We start from the raw sequence: 23,989 nt of genomic DNA, 5'->3' as shown, positions 1-23,989 counted from the left end.
CCTGCCCTTGCGGCGCCCTGTGGCCACCTCCGCCTCCCTCACGGTACTGGCCGAGGCCTCGGACCAGCGGGCCCCGGCTCCCAGCTCAGCGCTGCTCCTCCGCCCCTCTCACCTCCTGCCCGACGTCCAGGCTACCGAGCACCCTCCACCCCCGCCCACCTTCATGCCACTCAGCCGGAACCCGGGAGGCAATGCCAACTACCAGGTGTATGACAGTCTGGTGCTGAAGCGGCAACCGCAGGAGGGCCAAGCGCGGGCCAACTCGCTGCTACCTTCCACCTCGGCCTCCAGGCCCTCTCTGCACGGGAGCCAGACTGGGAAAATGAACTTACCAGCAGCAAGTGGGGGCAGGGGCAGGGGGCGGCAGGGCATGGAGAGAGGAATAAAGAGCGCCAGAGTCCAGGAAACATTGGTGGTCTGTGGCTTGGAAGCGCCACTCCTTCTGCCAGCCTGGGTCCCTGCGCTTGGCTTCCTGCAATAAGAAGCCAGTGTCCCCTTCTTGGCCTGAGGGTCCCTTTGGTTTAGTGGCCACAGTTCTGCCAGCAGGCCCCTCCTGGTCCTATACCATGCACTAAGTACATCTGCAGCTGCAGACTCCAAACCCCTGGTCTCTGGGCACCTCCTCTGTGTCTCAGCTGTCCCTGTCCACAGAGAGCCTCATACAAGAAGTTGCTTCCAAACTGGGAGGTTCCACATCTGGGCAGGTCCAGCTCCAGGCCCAGTGAAGGGCATGAAGAAGGCTGAGGCTCTGGACTCCAGCCAGGCCTTCAGCAGGCCTCTGAGGCCAAGGTCTTCCTAGTCTCAAGAGGGGCCAAGAGACGCAATGTGTCATTTGAACAAGTGAGTCAGCGGGCGGTGAGCGAATGAATGACCGCTCGAGGGGATGTATGCCGGCCACCGGGCCCTGTTTGACTGTCCAGGCTCAGCTTACCTGACCCTGGTTACCAGGGAATGCCACTCTGGGCCCTCCTTTTCATCCCCCTCCCTCACTGTGACCTCACCACCTGCCCCATTATGACCCAGTCTGGCTCCCAGTTAAAACTGGAGGGCAGAGGGCCCAGGCAGTCCTGGGACCAACGGCCATGGGTGAGCGAAACTACTACCGAGCCGAGCCGTTCACTGGCCCCATCCCCAGGAAATGCCAGGAGCAAGGATACTCAATTCTTCTGATCCCGGTCAGCTTCATCTTGCTCAACGTGGGGATCAACATGGTGACTATGGTCAGGGCAGGATCTGTGCAGCGCGGTTGGGGGAGCCCTGGGGTCTTGAAGGGGCTGAGGTGGGAGGGCTGCTGGGGTGTGACCGGGACAAGGGTTGGATTTCAGGGCTCACCCTGCTCCCGGCCTCCCCCCTCCCCTTCTTGCCTCAACTCTGGAGGCATCTGAAGAGATTCTTGCGGGCACTTTTCAATCGTATTTTCCACAAAGGTGAGTGGGCGCCGGCGTGGGTTCAGGGGATGTGGGCCTGTCCCCTTTCTTCTATCCCTGCCTTGATTCTCAGCCCCTCAGGAACCCAGGCCCTGACCCATCTCGCCTTTCCCCACAGACAAGCAAGCCAGCTGTGTAGGCACCCATCGCATGTGCATGCGCTGCTCCGTGGATCCCAAGAACCTGTGCTCAAGAGTTTCTTCCCACTTCTGCCATCGCCCAAGCTTCCTGCTCGGGCAGGTAAACCCACCTTGACTACTGCCTGCAGCGGGGCTCGGCGGGGGCGGAGCCGGCGGCCCCCCCGCCGCGGGCGAGTAAAGGAGAAGGCGGGCGGAGCGGGAGGCAAAAAGCCTACAGCACCCGGTATTCCCAGGCGGTCTCCCATCCAAGTACTAACCAGGCCCGACCCTGCTTAGCTTCCGAGATCAGACGAGATCGGGCGCGTTCAGGGTGGTATGGCCGTAGACGGGGGCGGGGGGCCGCGGGCGGCCTCTTGAGGTCCAGTTTCGCTGGCGCTGGCGCCTTAACGCCAGCCTGGCGGCCGGCCCGCCCCGGCAGGGCCCCCTCGCCCGCCCAGGCAGGGGCAACGGAGGTCTCGGGTATCGGGCGGCGGCGGAGGGTTTGGCGACCACCTCCCAGCCCAGGGCGGCCGTGACCCAGCAAACCCTTCGGCGCTTGGCGCCCCGCCCAAGATCCCGCACGTCGCTCACAGGGACGTGGCCCCGGAGGCTTCAGGGCCCGGGGCCCGCGGTCCCTTGGGCATCGGCCCTGCCCGCCCACGCGGCCCTAGGCGCAGCCCGGCCGCAGCCCGGGCCGGCCCTCCTGCCCGACAGCAGCTGGCCCGAAGCCACCGGGAGCCACCATTGAGTCGCCACGGCCCCTCAGCCCCGGCAAGGCCACCCTTGCCCCCACACCCCCCGCCGAGCTCAGGACCCCGCCCCTGGTGGCCGGCAGGCCCGGGGAAGCGGCCCCTGCCCTCGATCCCGCTCCCGCACCCGGCCGCGGTGACACGCCAGAGGGGCGGGGTGGGGGGGGGCTTTTGTCGGAGGGAGCTGTGGAGGGACACACCGGCACACAGGTGGCGGCGCCGGGGCTGGGCGCCGGTGGGGGCGGCCAGGTGCAGGTCGAGGGGCTCGCGGGCCGAAAGGACGGCAACTGGGCCCGCGGCGGAGTCTGGGTCCGGGCCAGCCACCCCGGGAGCGTCTGGGGTGCGCCTGCCTTCCAGGGCCGCCTTCTGGCCGCCTGGCCGGCCGGGCCGGCGGGGAGCGACCCCGCCGGCGCGCGCCGTGGTGGGAGGGGCCTGAGGAGGTGGGGCCTGCAGCGGGGCCCGGCGGGGGCGGAGCCGGCGGCCCCCGCCGCGGGCGAGTAAAGGAGAAGGCGGGCGGAGCGGGAGGCAAAAAGCCTACAGCACCCGGTATTCCCAGGCGGTCTCCCATCCAAGTACTAACCAGGCCCGACCCTGCTTAGCTTCCGAGATCAGACGAGATCGGGCGCGTTCAGGGTGGTATGGCCGTAGACGGGGGCGGGGGGCCGCGGGCGGCCTCTTGAGGCCCAGTTTCGCTGGCGCTGGCGCCTTAACGCCAGCCTGGCGGCCGGCCCGCCGCGGCAGGGCCCCCTCGCCCGCCCAGGCAGGGGCAACGGAGGTCTCGGGTATCGGGCGGCGGCGGAGGGTTTGGCGACCACCTCCCAGCCCAGGGCGGCCGTGACCCAGCAAACCCTTCGGCGCTTGGCGCCCCGCCCAAGATCCCGCACGTCGCTCACAGGGACGTGGCCCCGGAGGCTTCAGGGCCCGGGGCCCGCGGTCCCTTGGGCATCGGCCCTGCCCGCCCACGCGGCCCTAGGCGCAGCCCGGCCGCAGCCCGGGCCGGCCCTCCTGCCCGACAGCAGCTGGCCCGAAGCCACCGGGAGCCACCATTGAGTCGCCACGGCCCCTCAACCCCGGCAAGGCCACCCTTGCCCCCACACCCCCCGCCGAGCTCAGGACCCCGCCCCTGGTGGCCGGCAGGCCCGGGGAAGCGGCCCCTGCCCTCGATCCCGCTCCCGCACCCGGCCGCGGTGACACGCCAGAGGGGCGGGGTGGGGGGGGGCTTTTGTCGGAGGGAGCTGTGGAGGGACACACCGGCACACAGGTGGCGGCGCCGGGGCTGGGCGCCGGTGGGGGCGGCCAGGTGCAGGTCGAGGGGCTCGCGGGCCGAAAGGACGGCAACTGGGCCCGCGGCGGAGTCTGGGTCCGGGCCAGCCACCCCGGGAGCGTCTGGGGTGCGCCTGCCTTCCAGGGCCGCCTTCTGGCCGCCTGGCCGGCCGGGCCGGCGGGGAGCGACCCCGCCGGCGCGCGCCGTGGTGGGAGGGGCCTGAGGAGGTGGGGCCTGCAGCGGGGCCCGGCGGGGGCGGAGCCGGCGGCCCCCGCCGCGGGCGAGTAAAGGAGAAGGCGGGCGGAGCGGGAGGCAAAAAGCCTACAGCACCCGGTATTCCCAGGCGGTCTCCCATCCAAGTACTAACCAGGCCCGACCCTGCTTAGCTTCCGAGATCAGACGAGATCGGGCGCGTTCAGGGTGGTATGGCCGTAGACGGGGGCGGGGGGCCGCGGGCGGCCTCTTGAGGCCCAGTTTCGCTGGCGCTGGCGCCTTAACGCCAGCCTGGCGGCCGGCCCGCCCCGGCAGGGCCCCCTCGCCCGCCCAGGCAGGGGCAACGGAGGTCTCGGGTATCGGGCGGCGGCGGAGGGTTTGGCGACCACCTCCCAGCCCAGGGCGGCCGTGACCCAGCAAACCCTTCGGCGCTTGGCGCCCCGCCCAAGATCCCGCACGTCGCTCACAGGGACGTGGCCCCGGAGGCTTCAGGGCCCGGGGCCCGCGGTCCCTTGGGCATCGGCCCTGCCCGCCCACGCGGCCCTAGGCGCAGCCCGGCCGCAGCCCGGGCCGGCCCTCCTGCCCGACAGCAGCTGGCCCGAAGCCACCGGGAGCCACCATTGAGTCGCCACGGCCCCTCAGCCCCGGCAAGGCCACCCTTGCCCCCACACCCCCCGCCGAGCTCAGGACCCCGCCCCTGGTGGCCGGCAGGCCCGGGGAAGCGGCCCCTGCCCTCGATCCCGCTCCCGCACCCGGCCGCGGTGACACGCCAGAGGGGCGGGGTGGGGGGGGGCTTTTGTCGGAGGGAGCTGTGGAGGGACACACCGGCACACAGGTGGCGGCGCCGGGGTTGGGCGCCGGTGGGGGCGGCCAGGTGCAGGTCGAGGGGCTCGCGGGCCGAAAGGACGGCAACTGGGCCCGCGGCGGAGTCTGGGTCCGGGCCAGCCACCCCGGGAGCGTCTGGGGTGCGGCTGCCTTCCAGGGCCGCCTTCTGGCCGCCTGGCCGGCCGGGCCGGCGGGGAGCGACCCCGCCGGCGCGCGCCGTGGTGGGAGGGGCCTGAGGAGGTGGGGCCTGCAGCGGGGCCCGGCGGGGGCGGAGCCGGCGGCCCCCGCCGCGGGCGAGTAAAGGAGAAGGCGGGCGGAGCGGGAGGCAAAAAGCCTACAGCACCCGGTATTCCCAGGCGGTCTCCCATCCAAGTACTAACCAGGCCCGACCCTGCTTAGCTTCCGAGATCAGACGAGATCGGGCGCGTTCAGGGTGGTATGGCCGTAGACGGGGGCGGGGGGCCGCGGGCGGCCTCTTGAGGCCCAGTTTCGCTGGCGCTGGCGCCTTAACGCCAGCCTGGCGGCCGGCCCGCCCCGGCAGGGCCCCCTCGCCCGCCCAGGCAGGGGCAACGGAGGTCTCGGGTATCGGGCGGCGGCGGAGGGTTTGGCGACCACCTCCCAGCCCAGGGCGGCCGTGACCCAGCAAACCCTTCGGCGCTTGGCGCCCCGCCCAAGATCCCGCACGTCGCTCACAGGGACGTGGCCCCGGAGGCTTCAGGGCCCGGGGCCCGCGGTCCCTTGGGCATCGGCCCTGCCCGCCCACGCGGCCCTAGGCGCAGCCCGGCCGCAGCCCGGGCCGGCCCTCCTGCCCGACAGCAGCTGGCCCGAAGCCACCGGGAGCCACCATTGAGTCGCCACGGCCCCTCAGCCCCGGCAAGGCCACCCTTGCCCCCACACCCCCCGCCGAGCTCAGGACCCCGCCCCTGGTGGCCGGCAGGCCCGGGGAAGCGGCCCCTGCCCTCGATCCCGCTCCCGCACCCGGCCGCGGTGACACGCCAGAGGGGCGGGGTGGGGGGGGGCTTTTGACGGAGGGAGCTGTGGAGGGACATACCGGCACACAGGTGGCGGCGCCGGGGCTGGGCGCCGGTGGGGGCGGCCAGGTGCAGGTCGAGGGGCTCGCGGGCCGAAAGGACGGCAACTGGGCCCGCGGCGGAGTCTGGGTCTGGAGGGCTCTGAGCCTCCATCCGCTCTGGTGCCTCGGGTCTACCGGCCCGACGCCTGGTAGCGCGACACCCCACCGGCCCACAGACGTAGCCTCCCCAGCTGTGCTCACAGCGAGTCCAACCGCAGCCTGCATCCCTCCACGGGACACTTGGATTACTCCCGCGATCCCCACGAGGTGCGGCACCCGGCGGCCGAATGGGCTGAGATCCTGCCCTTGCGGCGCCCTGTGGCCACCTCCGCCTCCCTCACGGTACTGGCCGAGGCCTCGGACCAGCGGGCCCCGGCTCCCAGCTCAGCGCTGCTCCTCCGCCCCTCTCACCTCCTGCCCGACGTCCAGGCTACCGAGCACCCTCCACCCCCGCCCACCTTCATGCCACTCAGCCGGAACCCGGGAGGCAATGCCAACTACCAGGTGTATGACAGTCTGGTGCTGAAGCGGCAACCGCAGGAGGGCCAAGCGCGGGCCAACTCGCTGCTACCTTCCACCTCGGCCTCCAGGCCCTCTCTGCACGGGAGCCAGACTGGGAAAATGAACTTACCAGCAGCAAGTGGGGGCAGGGGCAGGGGGCGGCAGGGCATGGAGAGAGGAATAAAGAGCGCCAGAGTCCAGGAAACATTGGTGGTCTGTGGCTTGGAAGCGCCACTCCTTCTGCCAGCCTGGGTCCCTGCGCTTGGCTTCCTGCAATAAGAAGCCAGTGTCCCCTTCTTGGCCTGAGGGTCCCTTTGGTTTAGTGGCCACAGTTCTGCCAGCAGGCCCCTCCTGGTCCTATACCATGCACTAAGTACATCTGCAGCTGCAGACTCCAAACCCCTGGTCTCTGGGCACCTCCTCTGTGTCTCAGCTGTCCCTGTCCACAGAGAGCCTCATACAAGAAGTTGCTTCCAAACTGGGAGGTTCCACATCTGGGCAGGTCCAGCTCCAGGCCCAGTGAAGGGCATGAAGAAGGCTGAGGCTCTGGACTCCAGCCAGGCCTTCAGCAGGCCTCTGAGGCCAAGGTCTTCCTAGTCTCAAGAGGGGCCAAGAGACGCAATGTGTCATTTGAACAAGTGAGTCAGCGGGCGGTGAGCGAATGAATGACCGCTCGAGGGGATGTATGCCGGCCACCGGGCCCTGTTTGACTGTCCAGGCTCAGCTTACCTGACCCTGGTTACCAGGGAATGCCACTCTGGGCCCTCCTTTTCATCCCCCTCCCTCACTGTGACCTCACCACCTGCCCCATTATGACCCAGTCTGGCTCCCAGTTAAAACTGGAGGGCAGAGGGCCCAGGCAGTCCTGGGACCAACGGCCATGGGTGAGCGAAACTACTACCGAGCCGAGCCGTTCACTGGCCCCATCCCCAGGAAATGCCAGGAGCAAGGATACTCAATTCTTCTGATCCCGGTCAGCTTCATCTTGCTCAACGTGGGGATCAACATGGTGACTATGGTCAGGGCAGGATCTGTGCAGCGCGGTTGGGGGAGCCCTGGGGTCTTGAAGGGGCTGAGGTGGGAGGGCTGCTGGGGTGTGACCGGGACAAGGGTTGGATTTCAGGGCTCACCCTGCTCCCGGCCTCCCCCCCCCCTTCTTGCCTCAACTCTGGAGGCATCTGAAGAGATTCTTGCGGGCACTTTTCAATCGTATTTTCCACAAAGGTGAGTGGGCGCCGGCGTGGGTTCAGGGGATGTGGGCCTGTCCCCTTTCTTCTATCCCTGCCTTGATTCTCAGCCCCTCAGGAACCCAGGCCCTGACCCATCTCGCCTTTCCCCACAGACAAGCAAGCCAGCTGTGTAGGCACCCATCGCATGTGCATGCGCTGCTCCGTGGATCCCAAGAACCTGTGCTCAAGAGTTTCTTCCCACTTCTGCCATCGCCCAAGCTTCCTGCTCGGGCAGGTAAACCCACCTTGACTACTGCCTGCAGCGGGGCTCGGCGGGGGCGGAGCCGGCGGCCCCCCCGCCGCGGGCGAGTAAAGGAGAAGGCGGGCGGAGCGGGAGGCAAAAAGCCTACAGCACCCGGTATTCCCAGGCGGTCTCCCATCCAAGTACTAACCAGGCCCGACCCTGCTTAGCTTCCGAGATCAGACGAGATCGGGCGCGTTCAGGGTGGTATGGCCGTAGACGGGGGCGGGGGGCCGCGGGCGGCCTCTTGAGGCCCAGTTTCGCTGGCGCTGGCGCCTTAACGCCAGCCTGGCGGCCGGCCCGCCCCGGCAGGGCCCCCTCGCCCGCCCAGGCAGGGGCAACGGAGGTCTCGGGTATCGGGCGGCGGCGGAGGGTTTGGCGACCACCTCCCAGCCCAGGGCGGCCGTGACCCAGCAAACCCTTCGGCGCTTGGCGCCCCGCCCAAGATCCCGCACGTCGCTCACAGGGACGTGGCCCCGGAGGCTTCAGGGCCCGGGGCCCGCGGTCCCTTGGGCATCGGCCCTGCCCGCCCACGCGGCCCTAGGCGCAGCCCGGCCGCAGCCCGGGCCGGCCCTCCTGCCCGACAGCAGCTGGCCCGAAGCCACCGGGAGCCACCATTGAGTCGCCACGGCCCCTCAGCCCCGGCAAGGCCACCCTTGCCCCCACACCCCCCGCCGAGCTCAGGACCCCGCCCCTGGTGGCCGGCAGGCCCGGGGAAGCGGCCCCTGCCCTCGATCCCGCTCCCGCACCCGGCCGCGGTGACACGCCAGAGGGGCGGGGTGGGGGGGGGCTTTTGTCGGAGGGAGCTGTGGAGGGACACACCGGCACACAGGTGGCGGCGCCGGGGTTGGGAGCCGGTGGGGGCGGCCAGGTGCAGGTCGAGGGGCTCGCGGGCCGAAAGGACGGCAACTGGGCCCGCGGCGGAGTCTGGGTCCGGGCCAGCCACCCCGGGAGCGTCTGGGGTGCGGCTGCCTTCCAGGGCCGCCTTCTGGCCGCCTGGCCGGCCGGGCCGGCGGGGAGCGACCCCGCCGGCGCGCGCCGTGGTGGGAGGGGCCTGAGGAGGTGGGGCCTGCAGCGGGGCCCGGCGGGGGCGGAGCCGGCGGCCCCCGCCGCGGGCGAGTAAAGGAGAAGGCGGGCGGAGCGGGAGGCAAAAAGCCTACAGCACCCGGTATTCCCAGGCGGTCTCCCATCCAAGTACTAACCAGGCCCGACCCTGCTTAGCTTCCGAGATCAGACGAGATCGGGCGCGTTCAGGGTGGTATGGCCGTAGACGGGGGTGGGGGGCCGCGGGCGGCCTCTTGAGGCCCAGTTTCGCTGGCGCTGGCGCCTTAACGCCAGCCTGGCGGCCGGCCCGCCCCGGCAGGGCCCCCTCGCCCGCCCAGGCAGGGGCAACGGAGGTCTCGGGTATCGGGCGGCGGCGGAGGGTTTGGCGACCACCTCCCAGCCCAGGGCGGCCGTGACCCAGCAAACCCTTCGGCGCTTGGCGCCCCGCCCAAGATCCCGCACGTCGCTCACAGGGACGTGGCCCCGGAGGCTTCAGGGCCCGGGGCCCGCGGTCCCTTGGGCATCGGCCCTGCCCGCCCACGCGGCCCTAGGCGCAGCCCGGCCGCAGCCCGGGCCGGCCCTCCTGCCCGACAGCAGCTGGCCCGAAGCCACCGGGAGCCACCATTGAGTCGCCACGGCCCCTCAACCCCGGCAAGGCCACCCTTGCCCCCACACCCCCCGCCGAGCTCAGGACCCCGCCCCTGGTGGCCGGCAGGCCCGGGGAAGCGGCCCCTGCCCTCGATCCCGCTCCCGCACCCGGCCGCGGTGACACGCCAGAGGGGCGGGGTGGGGGGGGCTTTTGTCGGAGGGAGCTGTGGAGGGACACACCGGCACACAGGTGGCGGCGCCGGGGCTGGGCGCCGGTGGGGGCGGCCAGGTGCAGGTCGAGGGGCTCGCGGGCCGAAAGGACGGCAACTGGGCCCGCGGCGGAGTCTGGGTCCGGGCCAGCCACCCCGGGAGCGTCTGGGGTGCGCCTGCCTTCCAGGGCCGCCTTCTGGCCGCCTGGCCGGCCGGGCCGGCGGGGAGCGACCCCGCCGGCGCGCGCCGTGGTGGGAGGGGCCTGAGGAGGTGGGGCCTGCAGCGGGGCCCGGCGGGGGCGGAGCCGGCGGCCCCCGCCGCGGGCGAGTAAAGGAGAAGGCGGGCGGAGCGGGAGGCAAAAAGCCTACAGCACCCGGTATTCCCAGGCGGTCTCCCATCCAAGTACTAACCAGGCCCGACCCTGCTTAGCTTCCGAGATCAGACGAGATCGGGCGCGTTCAGGGTGGTATGGCCGTAGACGGGGGCGGGGGGCCGCGGGCGGCCTCTTGAGGCCCAGTTTCGCTGGCGCTGGCGCCTTAACGCCAGCCTGGCGGCCGGCCCGCCCCGGCAGGGCCCCCTCGCCCGCCCAGGCAGGGGCAACGGAGGTCTCGGGTATCGGGCGGCGGCGGAGGGTTTGGCGACCACCTCCCAGCCCAGGGCGGCCGTGACCCAGCAAACCCTTCGGCGCTTGGCGCCCCGCCCAAGATCCCGCACGTCGCTCACAGGGACGTGGCCCCGGAGGCTTCAGGGCCCGGGGCCCGCGGTCCCTTGGGCATCGGCCCTGCCCGCCCACGCGGCCCTAGGCGCAGCCCGGCCGCAGCCCGGGCCGGCCCTCCTTCCCGACAGCAGCTGGCCCGAAGCCACCGGGAGCCACCATTGAGTCGCCACGGCCCCTCAGCCCCGGCAAGGCCACCCTTGCCCCCACACCCCCCGCCGAGCTCAGGACCCCGCCCCTGGTGGCCGGCAGGCCCGGGGAAGCGGCCCCTGCCCTCGATCCCGCTCCCGCACCCGGCCGCGGTGACACGCCAGAGGGGCGGGGTGGGGGGGGCTTTTGTCGGAGGGAGCTGTGGAGGGACACACCGGCACACAGGTGGCGGAGCCGGGGCTGGGCGCCGGTGGGGGCGGCCAGGTGCAGGTCGAGGGGCTCGCGGGCCGAAAGGACGGCAACTGGGCCCGCGGCGGAGTCTGGGTCCGGGCCAGCCACCCCGGGAGCGTCTGGGGTGCGCCTGCCTTCCAGGGCCGCCTTCTGGCCGCCTGGCCGGCCGGGCCGGCGGGGAGCGACCCCGCCGGCGCGCGCCGTGGTGGGAGGGGCCTGAGGAGGTGGGGCCTGCAGCGGGGCCCGGCGGGGGCGGAGCCGGCGGCCCCCCGCCGCGGGCGAGTAAAGGAGAAGGCGGGCGGAGCGGGAGGCAAAAAGCCTACAGCACCCGGTATTCCCAGGCGGTCTCCCATCCAAGTACTAACCAGGCCCGACCCTGCTTAGCTTCCGAGATCAGACGAGATCGGGCGCGTTCAGGGTGGTATGGCCGTAGACGGGGGCGGGGGGCCGCGGGCGGCCTCTTGAGGCCCAGTTTCGCTGGCGCTGGCGCCTTAACGCCAGCCTGGCGGCCGGCCCGCCCCGGCAGGGCCCCCTCGCCCGCCCAGGCAGGGGCAACGGAGGTCTCGGGTATCGGGCGGCGGCGGAGGGTTTGGCGACCACCTCCCAGCCCAGGGCGGCCGTGACCCAGCAAACCCTTCGGCGCTTGGCGCCCCGCCCAAGATCCCGCACGTCGCTCACAGGGACGTGGCCCCGGAGGCTTCAGGGCCCGGGGCCCGCGGTCCCTTGGGCATCGGCCCTGCCCGCCCACGCGGCCCTAGGCGCAGCCCGGCCGCAGCCCGGGCCGGCCCTCCTGCCCGACAGCAGCTGGCCCGAAGCCACCGGGAGCCACCATTGAGTCGCCACGGCCCCTCAGCCCCGGCAAGGCCACCCTTGCCCCCACACCCCCCGCCGAGCTCAGGACCCCGCCCCTGGTGGCCGGCAGGCCCGGGGAAGCGGCCCCTGCCCTCGATCCCGCTCCCGCACCCGGCCGCGGTGACACGCCAGAGGGGCGGGGTGGGGGGGGGCTTTTGACGGAGGGAGCTGTGGAGGGACACACCGGCACACAGGTGGCGGCGCCGGGGCTGGGCGCCGGTGGGGGCGGCCAGGTGCAGGTCGAGGGGCTCGCGGGCCGAAAGGACGGCAACTGGGCCCATGGCGGAGTCTGGGTCTGGAGGGCTCTGAGCCTCCATCCGCTCTGGTGCCTCGGGTCTACCGGCCCGACGCCTGGTAGCGCGACACCCCACCGGCCCACAGACGTAGCCTCCCCAGCTGTGCTCACAGCGAGTCCAACCGCAGCCTGCATCCCTCCACGGGACACTTGGATTACTCCCGCGATCCCCACGAGGTGCGGCACCCGGCGGCCGAATGGGCTGAGATCCTGCCCTTGCGGCGCCCTGTGGCCACCTCCGCCTCCCTCCCGGTACTGGCCGAGGCCTCGGACCAGCGGGCCCCGGCTCCCAGCTCAGCGCTGCTCCTCCGCCCCTCTCACCTCCTGCCCGACGTCCAGGCTACCGAGCACCCTCCACCCCCGCCCACCTTCATGCCACTCAGCCGGAACCCGGGAGGCAATGCCAACTACCAGGTGTATGACAGTCTGGTGCTGAAGCGGCAACCGCAGGAGGGCCAAGCGCGGGCCAACTCGCTGCTACCTTCCACCTCGGCCTCCAGGCCCTCTCTGCACGGGAGCCAGACTGGGAAAATGAACTTACCAGCAGCAAGTGGGGGCAGGGGCAGGGGGCGGCAGGGCATGGAGAGAGGAATAAAGAGCGCCAGAGTCCAGGAAACATTGGTGGTCTGTGGCTTGGAAGCGCCACTCCTTCTGCCAGCCTGGGTCCCTGCGCTTGGCTTCCTGCAATAAGAAGCCAGTGTCCCCTTCTTGGCCTGAGGGTCCCTTTGGTTTAGTGGCCACAGTTCTGCCAGCAGGCCCCTCCTGGTCCTATACCATGCACTAAGTACATCTGCAGCTGCAGACTCCAAACCCCTGGTCTCTGGGCACCTCCTCTGTGTCTCAGCTGTCCCTGTCCACAGAGAGCCTCATACAAGAAGTTGCTTCCAAACTGGGAGGTTCCACATCTGGGCAGGTCCAGCTCCAGGCCCAGTGAAGGGCATGAAGAAGGCTGAGGCTCTGGACTCCAGCCAGGCCTTCAGCAGGCCTCTGAGGCCAAGGTCTTCCTAGTCTCAAGAGGGGCCAAGAGACGCAATGTGTCATTTGAACAAGTGAGTCAGCGGGCGGTGAGCGAATGAATGACCGCTCGAGGGGATGTATGCCGGCCACCGGGCCCTGTTTGACTGTCCAGGCTCAGCTTACCTGACCCTGGTTACCAGGGAATGCCACTCTGGGCCCTCCTTTTCATCCCCCTCCCTCACTGTGACCTCACCACCTGCCCCATTATGACCCAGTCTGGCTCCCAGTTAAAACTGGAGGGCAGAGGGCCCAGGCAGTCCTGGGACCAACGGCCATGGGTGAGCGAAACTACTACCGAGCCGAGCCGTTCACTGGCCCCATCCCCAGGAAATGCCAGGAGCAAGGATACTCAATTCTTCTGATCCCGGTCAGCTTCATCTTGCTCAACGTGGGGATCAACATGGTGACTATGGTCAGGGCAGGATCTGTGCAGCGCGGTTGGGGGAGCCCTGGGGTCTTGAAGGGGCTGAGGTGGGAGGGCTGCTGGGGTGTGACCGGGACAAGGGTTGGATTTCAGGGCTCACCCTGCTCCCGGCCTCCCCCCCCCCTTCTTGCCTCAACTCTGGAGGCATCTGAAGAGATTCTTGCGGGCACTTTTCAATCGTATTTTCCACAAAGGTGAGTGGGCGCCGGCGTGGGTTCAGGGGATGTGGGCCTGTCCCCTTTCTTCTATCCCTGCCTTGATTCTCAGCCCCTCAGGAACCCAGGCCCTGACCCATCTCGCCTTTCCCCACAGACAAGCAAGCCAGCTGTGTAGGCACCCATCGCATGTGCATGCGCTGCTCCGTGGATCCCAAGAACCTGTGCTCAAGAGTTTCTTCCCACTTCTGCCATCGCCCAAGCTTCCTGCTCGGGCAGGTAAACCCACCTTGACTACTGCCTGCAGCGGGGCTCGGCGGGGGCGGAGCCGGCGGCCCCCCCGCCGCGGGCGAGTAAAGGAGAAGGCGGGCGGAGCGGGAGGCAAAAAGCCTACAGCACCCGGTATTCCCAGGCGGTCTCCCATCCAAGTACTAACCAGGCCCGACCCTGCTTAGCTTCCGAGATCAGACGAGATCGGGCGCGTTCAGGGTGGTATGGCCGTAGACGGGGGCGGGGGGCCGCGGGCGGCCTCTTGAGGCCCAGTTTCGCTGGCGCTGGCGCCTTAACGCCAGCCTGGCGGCCGGCCCGCCCCGGCAGGGCCCCCTCGCCCGCCCAGGCAGGGGCAACGGAGGTCTCGGGTATCGGGCGGCGGCGGAGGGTTTGGCGACCACCTCCCAGCCCAGGGCGGCCGTGACCCAGCAAACCCTTCGGCGCTTGGCGCCCCGCCCAAGATCCCGCACGTCGCTCACAGGGACGTGGCCCCGGAGGCTTCAGGGCCCGGGGCCCGCGGTCCCTTGGGCATCGGCCCTGCCCGCCCACGCGGCCCTAGGCGCAGCCCGGCCGCAGCCCGGGCCGGCCCTCCTGCCCGACAGCAGCTGGCCCGAAGCCACCGGGAGCCACCATTGAGTCGCCACGGCCCCTCAGCCCCGGCAAGGCCACCCTTGCCCCCACACCCCCCGCCGAGCTCAGGACCCCGCCCCTGGTGGCCGGCAGGCCCGGGGAAGCGGCCCCTGCCCTCGATCCCGCTCCCGCACCCGGCCGCGGTGACACGCCAGAGGGGCGGGGTGGGGGGGGGCTTTTGTCGGAGGGAGCTGTGGAGGGACACACCGGCACACAGGTGGCGGCGCCGGGGTTGGGAGCCGGTGGGGGCGGCCAGGTGCAGGTCGAGGGGCTCGCGGGCCGAAAGGACGGCAACTGGGCCCGCGGCGGAGTCTGGGTCCGGGCCAGCCACCCCGGGAGCGTCTGGGGTGCGGCTGCCTTCCAGGGCCGCCTTCTGGCCGCCTGGCCGGCCGGGCCGGCGGGGAGCGACCCCGCCGGCGCGCGCCGTGGTGGGAGGGGCCTGAGGAGGTGGGGCCTGCAGCGGGGCCCGGCGGGGGCGGAGCCGGCGGCCCCCGCCGCGGGCGAGTAAAGGAGAAGGCGGGCGGAGCGGGAGGCAAAAAGCCTACAGCACCCGGTATTCCCAGGCGGTCTCCCATCCAAGTACTAACCAGGCCCGACCCTGCTTAGCTTCCGAGATCAGACGAGATCGGGCGCGTTCAGGGTGGTATGGCCGTAGACGGGGGTGGGGGGCCGCGGGCGGCCTCTTGAGGCCCAGTTTCGCTGGCGCTGGCGCCTTAACGCCAGCCTGGCGGCCGGCCCGCCCCGGCAGGGCCCCCTCGCCCGCCCAGGCAGGGGCAACGGAGGTCTCGGGTATCGGGCGGCGGCGGAGGGTTTGGCGACCACCTCCCAGCCCAGGGCGGCCGTGACCCAGCAAACCCTTCGGCGCTTGGCGCCCCGCCCAAGATCCCGCACGTCGCTCACAGGGACGTGGCCCCGGAGGCTTCAGGGCCCGGGGCCCGCGGTCCCTTGGGCATCGGCCCTGCCCGCCCACGCGGCCCTAGGCGCAGCCCGGCCGCAGCCCGGGCCGGCCCTCCTGCCCGACAGCAGCTGGCCCGAAGCCACCGGGAGCCACCATTGAGTCGCCACGGCCCCTCAACCCCGGCAAGGCCACCCTTGCCCCCACACCCCCCGCCGAGCTCAGGACCCCGCCCCTGGTGGCCGGCAGGCCCGGGGAAGCGGCCCCTGCCCTCGATCCCGCTCCCGCACCCGGCCGCGGTGACACGCCAGAGGGGCGGGGTGGGGGGGGCTTTTGTCGGAGGGAGCTGTGGAGGGACACACCGGCACACAGGTGGCGGCGCCGGGGCTGGGCGCCGGTGGGGGCGGCCAGGTGCAGGTCGAGGGGCTCGCGGGCCGAAAGGACGGCAACTGGGCCCGCGGCGGAGTCTGGGTCCGGGCCAGCCACCCCGGGAGCGTCTGGGGTGCGCCTGCCTTCCAGGGCCGCCTTCTGGCCGCCTGGCCGGCCGGGCCGGCGGGGAGCGACCCCGCCGGCGCGCGCCGTGGTGGGAGGGGCCTGAGGAGGTGGGGCCTGCAGCGGGGCCCGGCGGGGGCGGAGCCGGCGGCCCCCGCCGCGGGCGAGTAAAGGAGAAGGCGGGCGGAGCGGGAGGCAAAAAGCCTACAGCACCCGGTATTCCCAGGCGGTCTCCCATCCAAGTACTAACCAGGCCCGACCCTGCTTAGCTTCCGAGATCAGACGAGATCGGGCGCGTTCAGGGTGGTATGGCCGTAGACGGGGGCGGGGGGCCGCGGGCGGCCTCTTGAGGCCCAGTTTCGCTGGCGCTGGCGCCTTAACGCCAGCCTGGCGGCCGGCCCGCCCCGGCAGGGCCCCCTCGCCCGCCCAGGCAGGGGCAACGGAGGTCTCGGGTATCGGGCGGCGGCGGAGGGTTTGGCGACCACCTCCCAGCCCAGGGCGGCCGTGACCCAGCAAACCCTTCGGCGCTTGGCGCCCCGCCCAAGATCCCGCACGTCGCTCACAGGGACGTGGCCCCGGAGGCTTCAGGGCCCGGGGCCCGCGGTCCCTTGGGCATCGGCCCTGCCCGCCCACGCGGCCCTAGGCGCAGCCCGGCCGCAGCCCGGGCCGGCCCTCCTTCCCGACAGCAGCTGGCCCGAAGCCACTGGGAGCCACCATTGAGTCGCCACGGCCCCTCAGCCCCGGCAAGGCCACCCTTGCCCCCACACCCCCCGCCGAGCTCAGGACCCCGCCCCTGGTGGCCGGCAGGCCCGGGGAAGCGGCCCCTGCCCTCGATCCCGCTCCCGCACCCGGCCGCGGTGACACGCCAGAGGGGCGGGGTGGGGGGGGCTTTTGTCGGAGGGAGCTGTGGAGGGACACACCGGCACACAGGTGGCGGAGCCGGGGCTGGGCGCCGGTGGGGGCGGCCAGGTGCAGGTCGAGGGGCTCGCGGGCCGAAAGGACGGCAACTGGGCCCGCGGCGGAGTCTGGGTCCGGGCCAGCCACCCCGGGAGCGTCTGGGGTGCGCCTGCCTTCCAGGGCCGCCTTCTGGCCGCCTGGCCGGCCGGGCCGGCGGGGAGCGACCCCGCCGGCGCGCGCCGTGGTGGGAGGGGCCTGAGGAGGTGGGGCCTGCAGCGGGGCCCGGCGGGGGCGGAGCCGGCGGCCCCCCGCCGCGGGCGAGTAAAGGAGAAGGCGGGCGGAGCGGGAGGCAAAAAGCCTACAGCACCCGGTATTCCCAGGCGGTCTCCCATCCAAGTACTAACCAGGCCCGACCCTGCTTAGCTTCCGAGATCAGACGAGATCGGGCGCGTTCAGGGTGGTATGGCCGTAGACGGGGGCGGGGGGCCGCGGGCGGCCTCTTGAGGCCCAGTTTCGCTGGCGCTGGCGCCTTAACGCCAGCCTGGCGGCCGGCCCGCCCCGGCAGGGCCCCCTCGCCCGCCCAGGCAGGGGCAACGGAGGTCTCGGGTATCGGGCGGCGGCGGAGGGTTTGGCGACCACCTCCCAGCCCAGGGCGGCCGTGACCCAGCAAACCCTTCGGCGCTTGGCGCCCCGCCCAAGATCCCGCACGTCGCTCACAGGGACGTGGCCCCGGAGGCTTCAGGGCCCGGGGCCCGCGGTCCCTTGGGCATCGGCCCTGCCCGCCCACGCGGCCCTAGGCGCAGCCCGGCCGCAGCCCGGGCCGGCCCTCCTGCCCGACAGCAGCTGGCCCGAAGCCACCGGGAGCCACCATTGAGTCGCCACGGCCCCTCAGCCCCGGCAAGGCCACCCTTGCCCCCACACCCCCCGCCGAGCTCAGGACCCCGCCCCTGGTGGCCGGCAGGCCCGGGGAAGCGGCCCCTGCCCTCGATCCCGCTCCCGCACCCGGCCGCGGTGACACGCCAGAGGGGCGGGGTGGGGGGGGGCTTTTGACGGAGGGAGCTGTGGAGGGACACACCGGCACACAGGTGGCGGCGCCGGGGCTGGGCGCCGGTGGGGGCGGCCAGGTGCAGGTCGAGGGGCTCGCGGGCCGAAAGGACGGCAACTGGGCCCGCGGCGGAGTCTGGGTCTGGAGGGCTCTGAGCCTCCATCCGCTCTGGTGCCTCGGGTCTACCGGCCCGACGCCTGGTAGCGCGACACCCCACCGGCCCACAGACGTAGCCTCCCCAGCTGTGCTCACAGCGAGTCCAACCGCAGCCTGCATCCCTCCACGGGACACTTGGATTACTCCCGCGATCCCCACGAGGTGCGGCACCCGGCGGCCGAATGGGCTGAGATCCTGCCCTTGCGGCGCCCTGTGGCCACCTCCGCCTCCCTCACGGTACTGGCCGAGGCCTCGGACCAGCGGGCCCCGGCTCCCAGCTCAGCGCTGCTCCTCCGCCCCTCTCACCTCCTGCCCGACGTCCAGGCTACCGAGCACCCTCCACCCCCGCCCACCTTCATGCCACTCAGCCGGAACCCGGGAGGCAATGCCAACTACCAGGTGTATGACAGTCTGGTGCTGAAGCGGCAACCGCAGGAGGGCCAAGCGCGGGCCAACTCGCTGCTACCTTCCACCTCGGCCTCCAGGCCCTCTCTGCACGGGAGCCAGACTGGGAAAATGAACTTACCAGCAGCAAGTGGGGGCAGGGGCAGGGGGCGGCAGGGCATGGAGAGAGGAATAAAGACCGCCAGAGTCCAGGAAACATTGGTGGTCTGTGGCTTGGAAGCGCCACTCCTTCTGCCAGCCTGGGTCCCTGCGCTTGGCTTCCTGCAATAAGAAGCCAGTGTCCCCTTCTTGGCCTGAGGGTCCCTTTGGTTTAGTGGCCACAGTTCTGCCAGCAGGCCCCTCCTGGTCCTATACCATGCACTAAGTACATCTGCAGCTGCAGACTCCAAACCCCTGGTCTCTGGGCACCTCCTCTGTGTCTCAGCTGTCCCTGTCCACAGAGAGCCTCATACAAGAAGTTGCTTCCAAACTGGGAGGTTCCACATCTGGGCAGGTCCAGCTCCAGGCCCAGTGAAGGGCATGAAGAAGGCTGAGGCTCTGGACTCCAGCCAGGCCTTCAGCAGGCCTCTGAGGCCAAGGTCTTCCTAGTCTCAAGAGGGGCCAAGAGACGCAATGTGTCATTTGAACAAGTGAGTCAGCGGGCGGTGAGCGAATGAATGACCGCTCGAGGGGATGTATGCCGGCCACCGGGCCCTGTTTGACTGTCCAGGCTCAGCTTACCTGACCCTGGTTACCAGGGAATGCCACTCTGGGCCCTCCTTTTCATCCCCCTCCCTCACTGTGACCTCACCACCTGCCCCATTATGACCCAGTCTGGCTCCCAGTTAAAACTGGAGGGCAGAGGGCCCAGGCAGTCCTGGGACCAACGGCCATGGGTGAGCGAAACTACTACCGAGCCGAGCCGTTCACTGGCCCCATCCCCAGGAAATGCCAGGAGCAAGGATACTCAATTCTTCTGATCCCGGTCAGCTTCATCTTGCTCAACGTGGGGATCAACATGGTGACTATGGTCAGGGCAGGATCTGTGCAGCGCGGTTGGGGGAGCCCTGGGGTCTTGAAGGGGCTGAGGTGGGAGGGCTGCTGGGGTGTGACCGGGACAAGGGTTGGATTTCAGGGCTCACCCTGCTCCCGGCCTCCCCCCTCCCCTTCTTGCCTCAACTCTGGAGGCATCTGAAGAGATTCTTGCGGGCACTTTTCAATCGTATTTTCCACAAAGGTGAGTGGGCGCCGGCGTGGGTTCAGGGGATGTGGGCCTGTCCCCTTTCTTCTATCCCTGCCTTGATTCTCAGCCCCTCAGGAACCCAGGCCCTGACCCATCTCGCCTTTCCCCACAGACAAGCAAGCCAGCTGTGTAGGCACCCATCGCATGTGCATGCGCTGCTCCGTGGATCCCAAGAACCTGTGCTCAAGAGTTTCTTCCCACTTCTGCCATCGCCCAAGCTTCCTGCTCGGGCAGGTAAACCCACCTTGACTACTGCCTGCAGCGGGGCTCGGCGGGGGCGGAGCCGGCGGCCCCCCCGCCGCGGGCGAGTAAAGGAGAAGGCGGGCGGAGCGGGAGGCAAAAAGCCTACAGCACCCGGTATTCCCAGGCGGTCTCCCATCCAAGTACTAACCAGGCCCGACCCTGCTTAGCTTCCGAGATCAGACGAGATCGGGCGCGTTCAGGGTGGTATGGCCGTAGACGGGGGCGGGGGGCCGCGGGCGGCCTCTTGAGGCCCAGTTTCGCTGGCGCTGGCGCCTTAACGCCAGCCTGGCGGCCGGCCCGCCCCGGCAGGGCCCCCTCGCCCGCCCAGGCAGGGGCAACGGAGGTCTCGGGTATCGGGCGGCGGCGGAGGGTTTGGCGACCACCTCCCAGCCCAGGGCGGCCGTGACCCAGCAAACCCTTCGGCGCTTGGCGCCCCGCCCAAGATCCCGCACGTCGCTCACAGGGACGTGGCCCCGGAGGCTTCAGGGCCCGGGGCCCGCGGTCCCTTGGGCATCGGCCCTGCCCGCCCACGCGGCCCTAGGCGCAGCCCGGCCGCAGCCCGGGCCGGCCCTCCTGCCCGACAGCAGCTGGCCCGAAGCCACCGGGAGCCACCATTGAGTCGCCACGGCCCCTCAGCCCCGGCAAGGCCACCCTTGCCCCCACACCCCCCGCCGAGCTCAGGACCCCGCCCCTGGTGGCCGGCAGGCCCGGGGAAGCGGCCCCTGCCCTCGATCCCGCTCCCGCACCCGGCCGCGGTGACACGCCAGAGGGGCGGGGTGGGGGGGGGCTTTTGTCGGAGGGAGCTGTGGAGGGACACACCGGCACACAGGTGGCGGCGCCGGGGTTGGGAGCCGGTGGGGGCGGCCAGGTGCAGGTCGAGGGGCTCGCGGGCCGAAAGGACGGCAACTGGGCCCGCGGCGGAGTCTGGGTCCGGGCCAGCCACCCCGGGAGCGTCTGGGGTGCGGCTGCCTTCCAGGGCCGCCTTCTGGCCGCCTGGCCGGCCGGGCCGGCGGGGAGCGACCCCGCCGGCGCGCGCCGTGGTGGGAGGGGCCTGAGGAGGTGGGGCCTGCAGCGGGGCCCGGCGGGGGCGGAGCCGGCGGCCCCCGCCGCGGGCGAGTAAAGGAGAAGGCGGGCGGAGCGGGAGGCAAAAAGCCTACAGCACCCGGTATTCCCAGGCGGTCTCCCATCCAAGTACTAACCAGGCCCGACCCTGCTTAGCTTCCGAGATCAGACGAGATCGGGCGCGTTCAGGGTGGTATGGCCGTAGACGGGGGCGGGGGGCCGCGGGCGGCCTCTTGAGGCCCAGTTTCGCTGGCGCTGGCGCCTTAACGCCAGCCTGGCGGCCGGCCCGCCCCGGCAGGGCCCCCTCGCCCGCCCAGGCAGGGGCAACGGAGGTCTCGGGTATCGGGCGGCGGCGGAGGGTTTGGCGACCACCTCCCAGCCCAGGGCGGCCGTGACCCAGCAAACCCTTCGGCGCTTGGCGCCCCGCCCAAGATCCCGCACGTCGCTCACAGGGACGTGGCCCCGGAGGCTTCAGGGCCCGGGGCCCGCGGTCCCTTGGGCATCGGCCCTGCCCGCCCACGCGGCCCTAGGCGCAGCCCGGCCGCAGCCCGGGCCGGCCCTCCTGCCCGACAGCAGCTGGCCCGAAGCCACCGGGAGCCACCATTGAGTCGCCACGGCCCCTCAACCCCGGCAAGGCCACCCTTGCCCCCACACCCCCCGCCGAGCTCAGGACCCCGCCCCTGGTGGCCGGCAGGCCCGGGGAAGCGGCCCCTGCCCTCGATCCCGCTCCCGCACCCGGCCGCGGTGACACGCCAGAGGGGCGGGGTGGGGGGGGGCTTTTGTCGGAGGGAGCTGTGGAGGGACACACCGGCACACAGGTGGCGGCGCCGGGGCTGGGCGCCGGTGGGGGCGGCCAGGTGCAGGTCGAGGGGCTCGCGGGCCGAAAGGACGGCAACTGGGCCCGCGGCGGAGTCTGGGTCCGGGCCAGCCACCCCGGGAGCGTCTGGGGTGCGCCTGCCTTCCAGGGCCGCCTTCTGGCCGCCTGGCCGGCCGGGCCGGCGGGGAGCGACCCCGCCGGCGCGCGCCGTGGTGGGAGGGGCCTGAGGAGGTGGGGCCTGCAGCGGGGCCCGGCGGGGGCGGAGCCGGCGGCCCCCGCCGCGGGCGAGTAAAGGAGAAGGCGGGCGGAGCGGGAGGCAAAAAGCCTACAGCACCCGGTATTCCCAGGCGGTCTCCCATCCAAGTACTAACCAGGCCCGACCCTGCTTAGCTTCCGAGATCAGACGAGATCGGGCGCGTTCAGGGTGGTATGGCCGTAGACGGGGGCGGGGGGCCGCGGGCGGCCTCTTGAGGCCCAGTTTCGCTGGCGCTGGCGCCTTAACGCCAGCCTGGCGGCCGGCCCGCCCCGGCAGGGCCCCCTCGCCCGCCCAGGCAGGGGCAACGGAGGTCTCGGGTATCGGGCGGCGGCGGAGGGTTTGGCGACCACCTCCCAGCCCAGGGCGGCCGTGACCCAGCAAACCCTTCGGCGCTTGGCGCCCCGCCCAAGATCCCGCACGTCGCTCACAGGGACGTGGCCCCGGAGGCTTCAGGGCCCGGGGCCCGCGGTCCCTTGGGCATCGGCCCTGCCCGCCCACGCGGCCCTAGGCGCAGCCCGGCCGCAGCCCGGGCCGGCCCTCCTTCCCGACAGCAGCTGGCCCGAAGCCACTGGGAGCCACCATTGAGTCGCCACGGCCCCTCAGCCCCGGCAAGGCCACCCTTGCCCCCACACCCCCCGCCGAGCTCAGGACCCCGCCCCTGGTGGCCGGCAGGCCCGGGGAAGCGGCCCCTGCCCTCGATCCCGCTCCCGCACCCGGCCGCGGTGACACGCCAGAGGGGCGGGGTGGGGGGGGCTTTTGTCGGAGGGAGCTGTGGAGGGACACACCGGCACACAGGTGGCGGAGCCGGGGCTGGGCGCCGGTGGGGGCGGCCAGGTGCAGGTCGAGGGGCTCGCGGGCCGAAAGGACGGCAACTGGGCCCGCGGCGGAGTCTGGGTCCGGGCCAGCCACCCCGGGAGCGTCTGGGGTGCGCCTGCCTTCCAGGGCCGCCTTCTGGCCGCCTGGCCGGCCGGGCCGGCGGGGAGCGACCCCGCCGGCGCGCGCCGTGGTGGGAGGGGCCTGAGGAGGTGGGGCCTGCAGCGGGGCCCGGCGGGGGCGGAGCCGGCGGCCCCCGCCGCGGGCGAGTAAAGGAGAAGGCGGGCGGAGCGGGAGGCAAAAAGCCTACAGCACCCGGTATTCCCAGGCGGTCTCCCATCCAAGTACTAACCAGGCCCGACCCTGCTTAGCTTCCGAGATCAGACGAGATCGGGCGCGTTCAGGGTGGTATGGCCGTAGACGGGGGCGGGGGGCCGCGGGCGGCCTCTTGAGGCCCAGTTTCGCTGGCGCTGGCGCCTTAACGCCAGCCTGGCGGCCGGCCCGCCCCGGCAGGGCCCCCTCGCCCGCCCAGGCAGGGGCAACGGAGGTCTCGGGTATCGGGCGGCGGCGGAGGGTTTGGCGACCACCTCCCAGCCCAGGGCGGCCGTGACCCAGCAAACCCTTCGGCGCTTGGCGCCCCGCCCAAGATCCCGCACGTCGCTCACAGGGACGTGGCCCCGGAGGCTTCAGGGCCCGGGGCCCGCGGTCCCTTGGGCATCGGCCCTGCCCGCCCACGCGGCCCTAGGCGCAGCCCGGCCGCAGCCCGGGCCGGCCCTCCTGCCCGACAGCAGCTGGCCCGAAGCCACCGGGAGCCACCATTGAGTCGCCACGGCCCCTCAGCCCCGGCAAGGCCACCCTTGCCCCCACACCCCCCGCCGAGCTCAGGACCCCGCCCCTGGTGGCCGGCAGGCCCGGGGAAGCGGCCCCTGCCCTCGATCCCGCTCCCGCACCCGGCCGCGGTGACACGCCAGAGGGGCGGGGTGGGGGGGGGCTTTTGACGGAGGGAGCTGTGGAGGGACACACCGGCACACAGGTGGCGGCGCCGGGGCTGGGCGCCGGTGGGGGCGGCCAGGTGCAGGTCGAGGGGCTCGCGGGCCGAAAGGACGGCAACTGGGCCCGCGGCGGAGTCTGGGTCTGGAGGGCTCTGAGCCTCCATCCGCTCTGGTGCCTCGGGTCTACCGGCCCGACGCCTGGTAGCGCGACACCCCACCGGCCCACAGACGTAGCCTCCCCAGCTGTGCTCACAGCGAGTCCAACCGCAGCCTGCATCCCTCCACGGGACACTTGGATTACTCCCGCGATCCCCACGAGGTGCGGCACCCGGCGGCCGAATGGGCTGAGATCCTGCCCTTGCGGCGCCCTGTGGCCACCTCCGCCTCCCTCACGGTACTGGCCGAGGCCTCGGACCAGCGGGCCCCGGCTCCCAGCTCAGCGCTGCTCCTCCGCCCCTCTCACCTCCTGCCCG

At 71.9% G+C, this 23,989-nt stretch overlaps 16 non-coding genes across 16 annotated transcripts; all 16 read right to left on the bottom strand.

Annotated features, from left to right (window-relative positions):
- Positions 1 to 1,775: 1,775 nt before the first annotated feature.
- On the bottom strand, positions 1,776 to 1,894 carry LOC132595690 (5S ribosomal RNA). The gene has a single exon (XR_009561825.1). It is a non-coding gene; the product is annotated as a 5S ribosomal RNA (ribosomal RNA).
- Positions 1,895 to 2,826: 932 nt separating this feature from the next.
- On the bottom strand, positions 2,827 to 2,945 carry LOC132595689 (5S ribosomal RNA). Its single transcript, XR_009561824.1, has one exon. It is a non-coding gene; the product is annotated as a 5S ribosomal RNA (ribosomal RNA).
- A 932-nt stretch (positions 2,946 to 3,877) lies between these two features.
- On the bottom strand, positions 3,878 to 3,996 carry LOC132595688 (5S ribosomal RNA). The gene has a single exon (XR_009561823.1). It is a non-coding gene; the product is annotated as a 5S ribosomal RNA (ribosomal RNA).
- A 932-nt stretch (positions 3,997 to 4,928) lies between these two features.
- LOC132595686 (5S ribosomal RNA) lies at positions 4,929 to 5,047 on the bottom strand. Its single transcript, XR_009561821.1, has one exon. It is a non-coding gene; the product is annotated as a 5S ribosomal RNA (ribosomal RNA).
- Positions 5,048 to 7,742: 2,695 nt separating this feature from the next.
- On the bottom strand, positions 7,743 to 7,861 carry LOC132595685 (5S ribosomal RNA). Its single transcript, XR_009561820.1, has one exon. It is a non-coding gene; the product is annotated as a 5S ribosomal RNA (ribosomal RNA).
- Positions 7,862 to 8,793: 932 nt separating this feature from the next.
- Positions 8,794 to 8,912, bottom strand: LOC132595684 (5S ribosomal RNA). Its single transcript, XR_009561819.1, has one exon. It is a non-coding gene; the product is annotated as a 5S ribosomal RNA (ribosomal RNA).
- A 931-nt stretch (positions 8,913 to 9,843) lies between these two features.
- On the bottom strand, positions 9,844 to 9,962 carry LOC132595683 (5S ribosomal RNA). Its single transcript, XR_009561818.1, has one exon. It is a non-coding gene; the product is annotated as a 5S ribosomal RNA (ribosomal RNA).
- A 932-nt stretch (positions 9,963 to 10,894) lies between these two features.
- Positions 10,895 to 11,013, bottom strand: LOC132595682 (5S ribosomal RNA). Its single transcript, XR_009561817.1, has one exon. It is a non-coding gene; the product is annotated as a 5S ribosomal RNA (ribosomal RNA).
- Positions 11,014 to 13,708: 2,695 nt separating this feature from the next.
- Positions 13,709 to 13,827, bottom strand: LOC132595681 (5S ribosomal RNA). Its single transcript, XR_009561816.1, has one exon. It is a non-coding gene; the product is annotated as a 5S ribosomal RNA (ribosomal RNA).
- A 932-nt stretch (positions 13,828 to 14,759) lies between these two features.
- Positions 14,760 to 14,878, bottom strand: LOC132595680 (5S ribosomal RNA). Its single transcript, XR_009561815.1, has one exon. It is a non-coding gene; the product is annotated as a 5S ribosomal RNA (ribosomal RNA).
- Positions 14,879 to 15,809: 931 nt separating this feature from the next.
- On the bottom strand, positions 15,810 to 15,928 carry LOC132595679 (5S ribosomal RNA). Its single transcript, XR_009561814.1, has one exon. It is a non-coding gene; the product is annotated as a 5S ribosomal RNA (ribosomal RNA).
- Positions 15,929 to 16,860: 932 nt separating this feature from the next.
- On the bottom strand, positions 16,861 to 16,979 carry LOC132595678 (5S ribosomal RNA). Its single transcript, XR_009561813.1, has one exon. It is a non-coding gene; the product is annotated as a 5S ribosomal RNA (ribosomal RNA).
- A 2,696-nt stretch (positions 16,980 to 19,675) lies between these two features.
- LOC132595677 (5S ribosomal RNA) lies at positions 19,676 to 19,794 on the bottom strand. Its single transcript, XR_009561812.1, has one exon. It is a non-coding gene; the product is annotated as a 5S ribosomal RNA (ribosomal RNA).
- Positions 19,795 to 20,726: 932 nt separating this feature from the next.
- Positions 20,727 to 20,845, bottom strand: LOC132595675 (5S ribosomal RNA). Its single transcript, XR_009561810.1, has one exon. It is a non-coding gene; the product is annotated as a 5S ribosomal RNA (ribosomal RNA).
- A 932-nt stretch (positions 20,846 to 21,777) lies between these two features.
- LOC132595674 (5S ribosomal RNA) lies at positions 21,778 to 21,896 on the bottom strand. Its single transcript, XR_009561809.1, has one exon. It is a non-coding gene; the product is annotated as a 5S ribosomal RNA (ribosomal RNA).
- A 931-nt stretch (positions 21,897 to 22,827) lies between these two features.
- On the bottom strand, positions 22,828 to 22,946 carry LOC132595673 (5S ribosomal RNA). The gene has a single exon (XR_009561808.1). It is a non-coding gene; the product is annotated as a 5S ribosomal RNA (ribosomal RNA).
- Between the last annotated feature and the right edge of the window lie 1,043 nt (positions 22,947 to 23,989).

This window comes from Globicephala melas, unplaced genomic scaffold, assembly GCF_963455315.2.
Source record: "Globicephala melas unplaced genomic scaffold, mGloMel1.2 SCAFFOLD_490, whole genome shotgun sequence".
Taxonomy (NCBI): domain Eukaryota; kingdom Metazoa; phylum Chordata; class Mammalia; order Artiodactyla; family Delphinidae; genus Globicephala; species Globicephala melas.
Note: the sequence above shows the minus strand (reverse complement) of the source record. Positions and strands in the feature narration are given on the sequence as shown.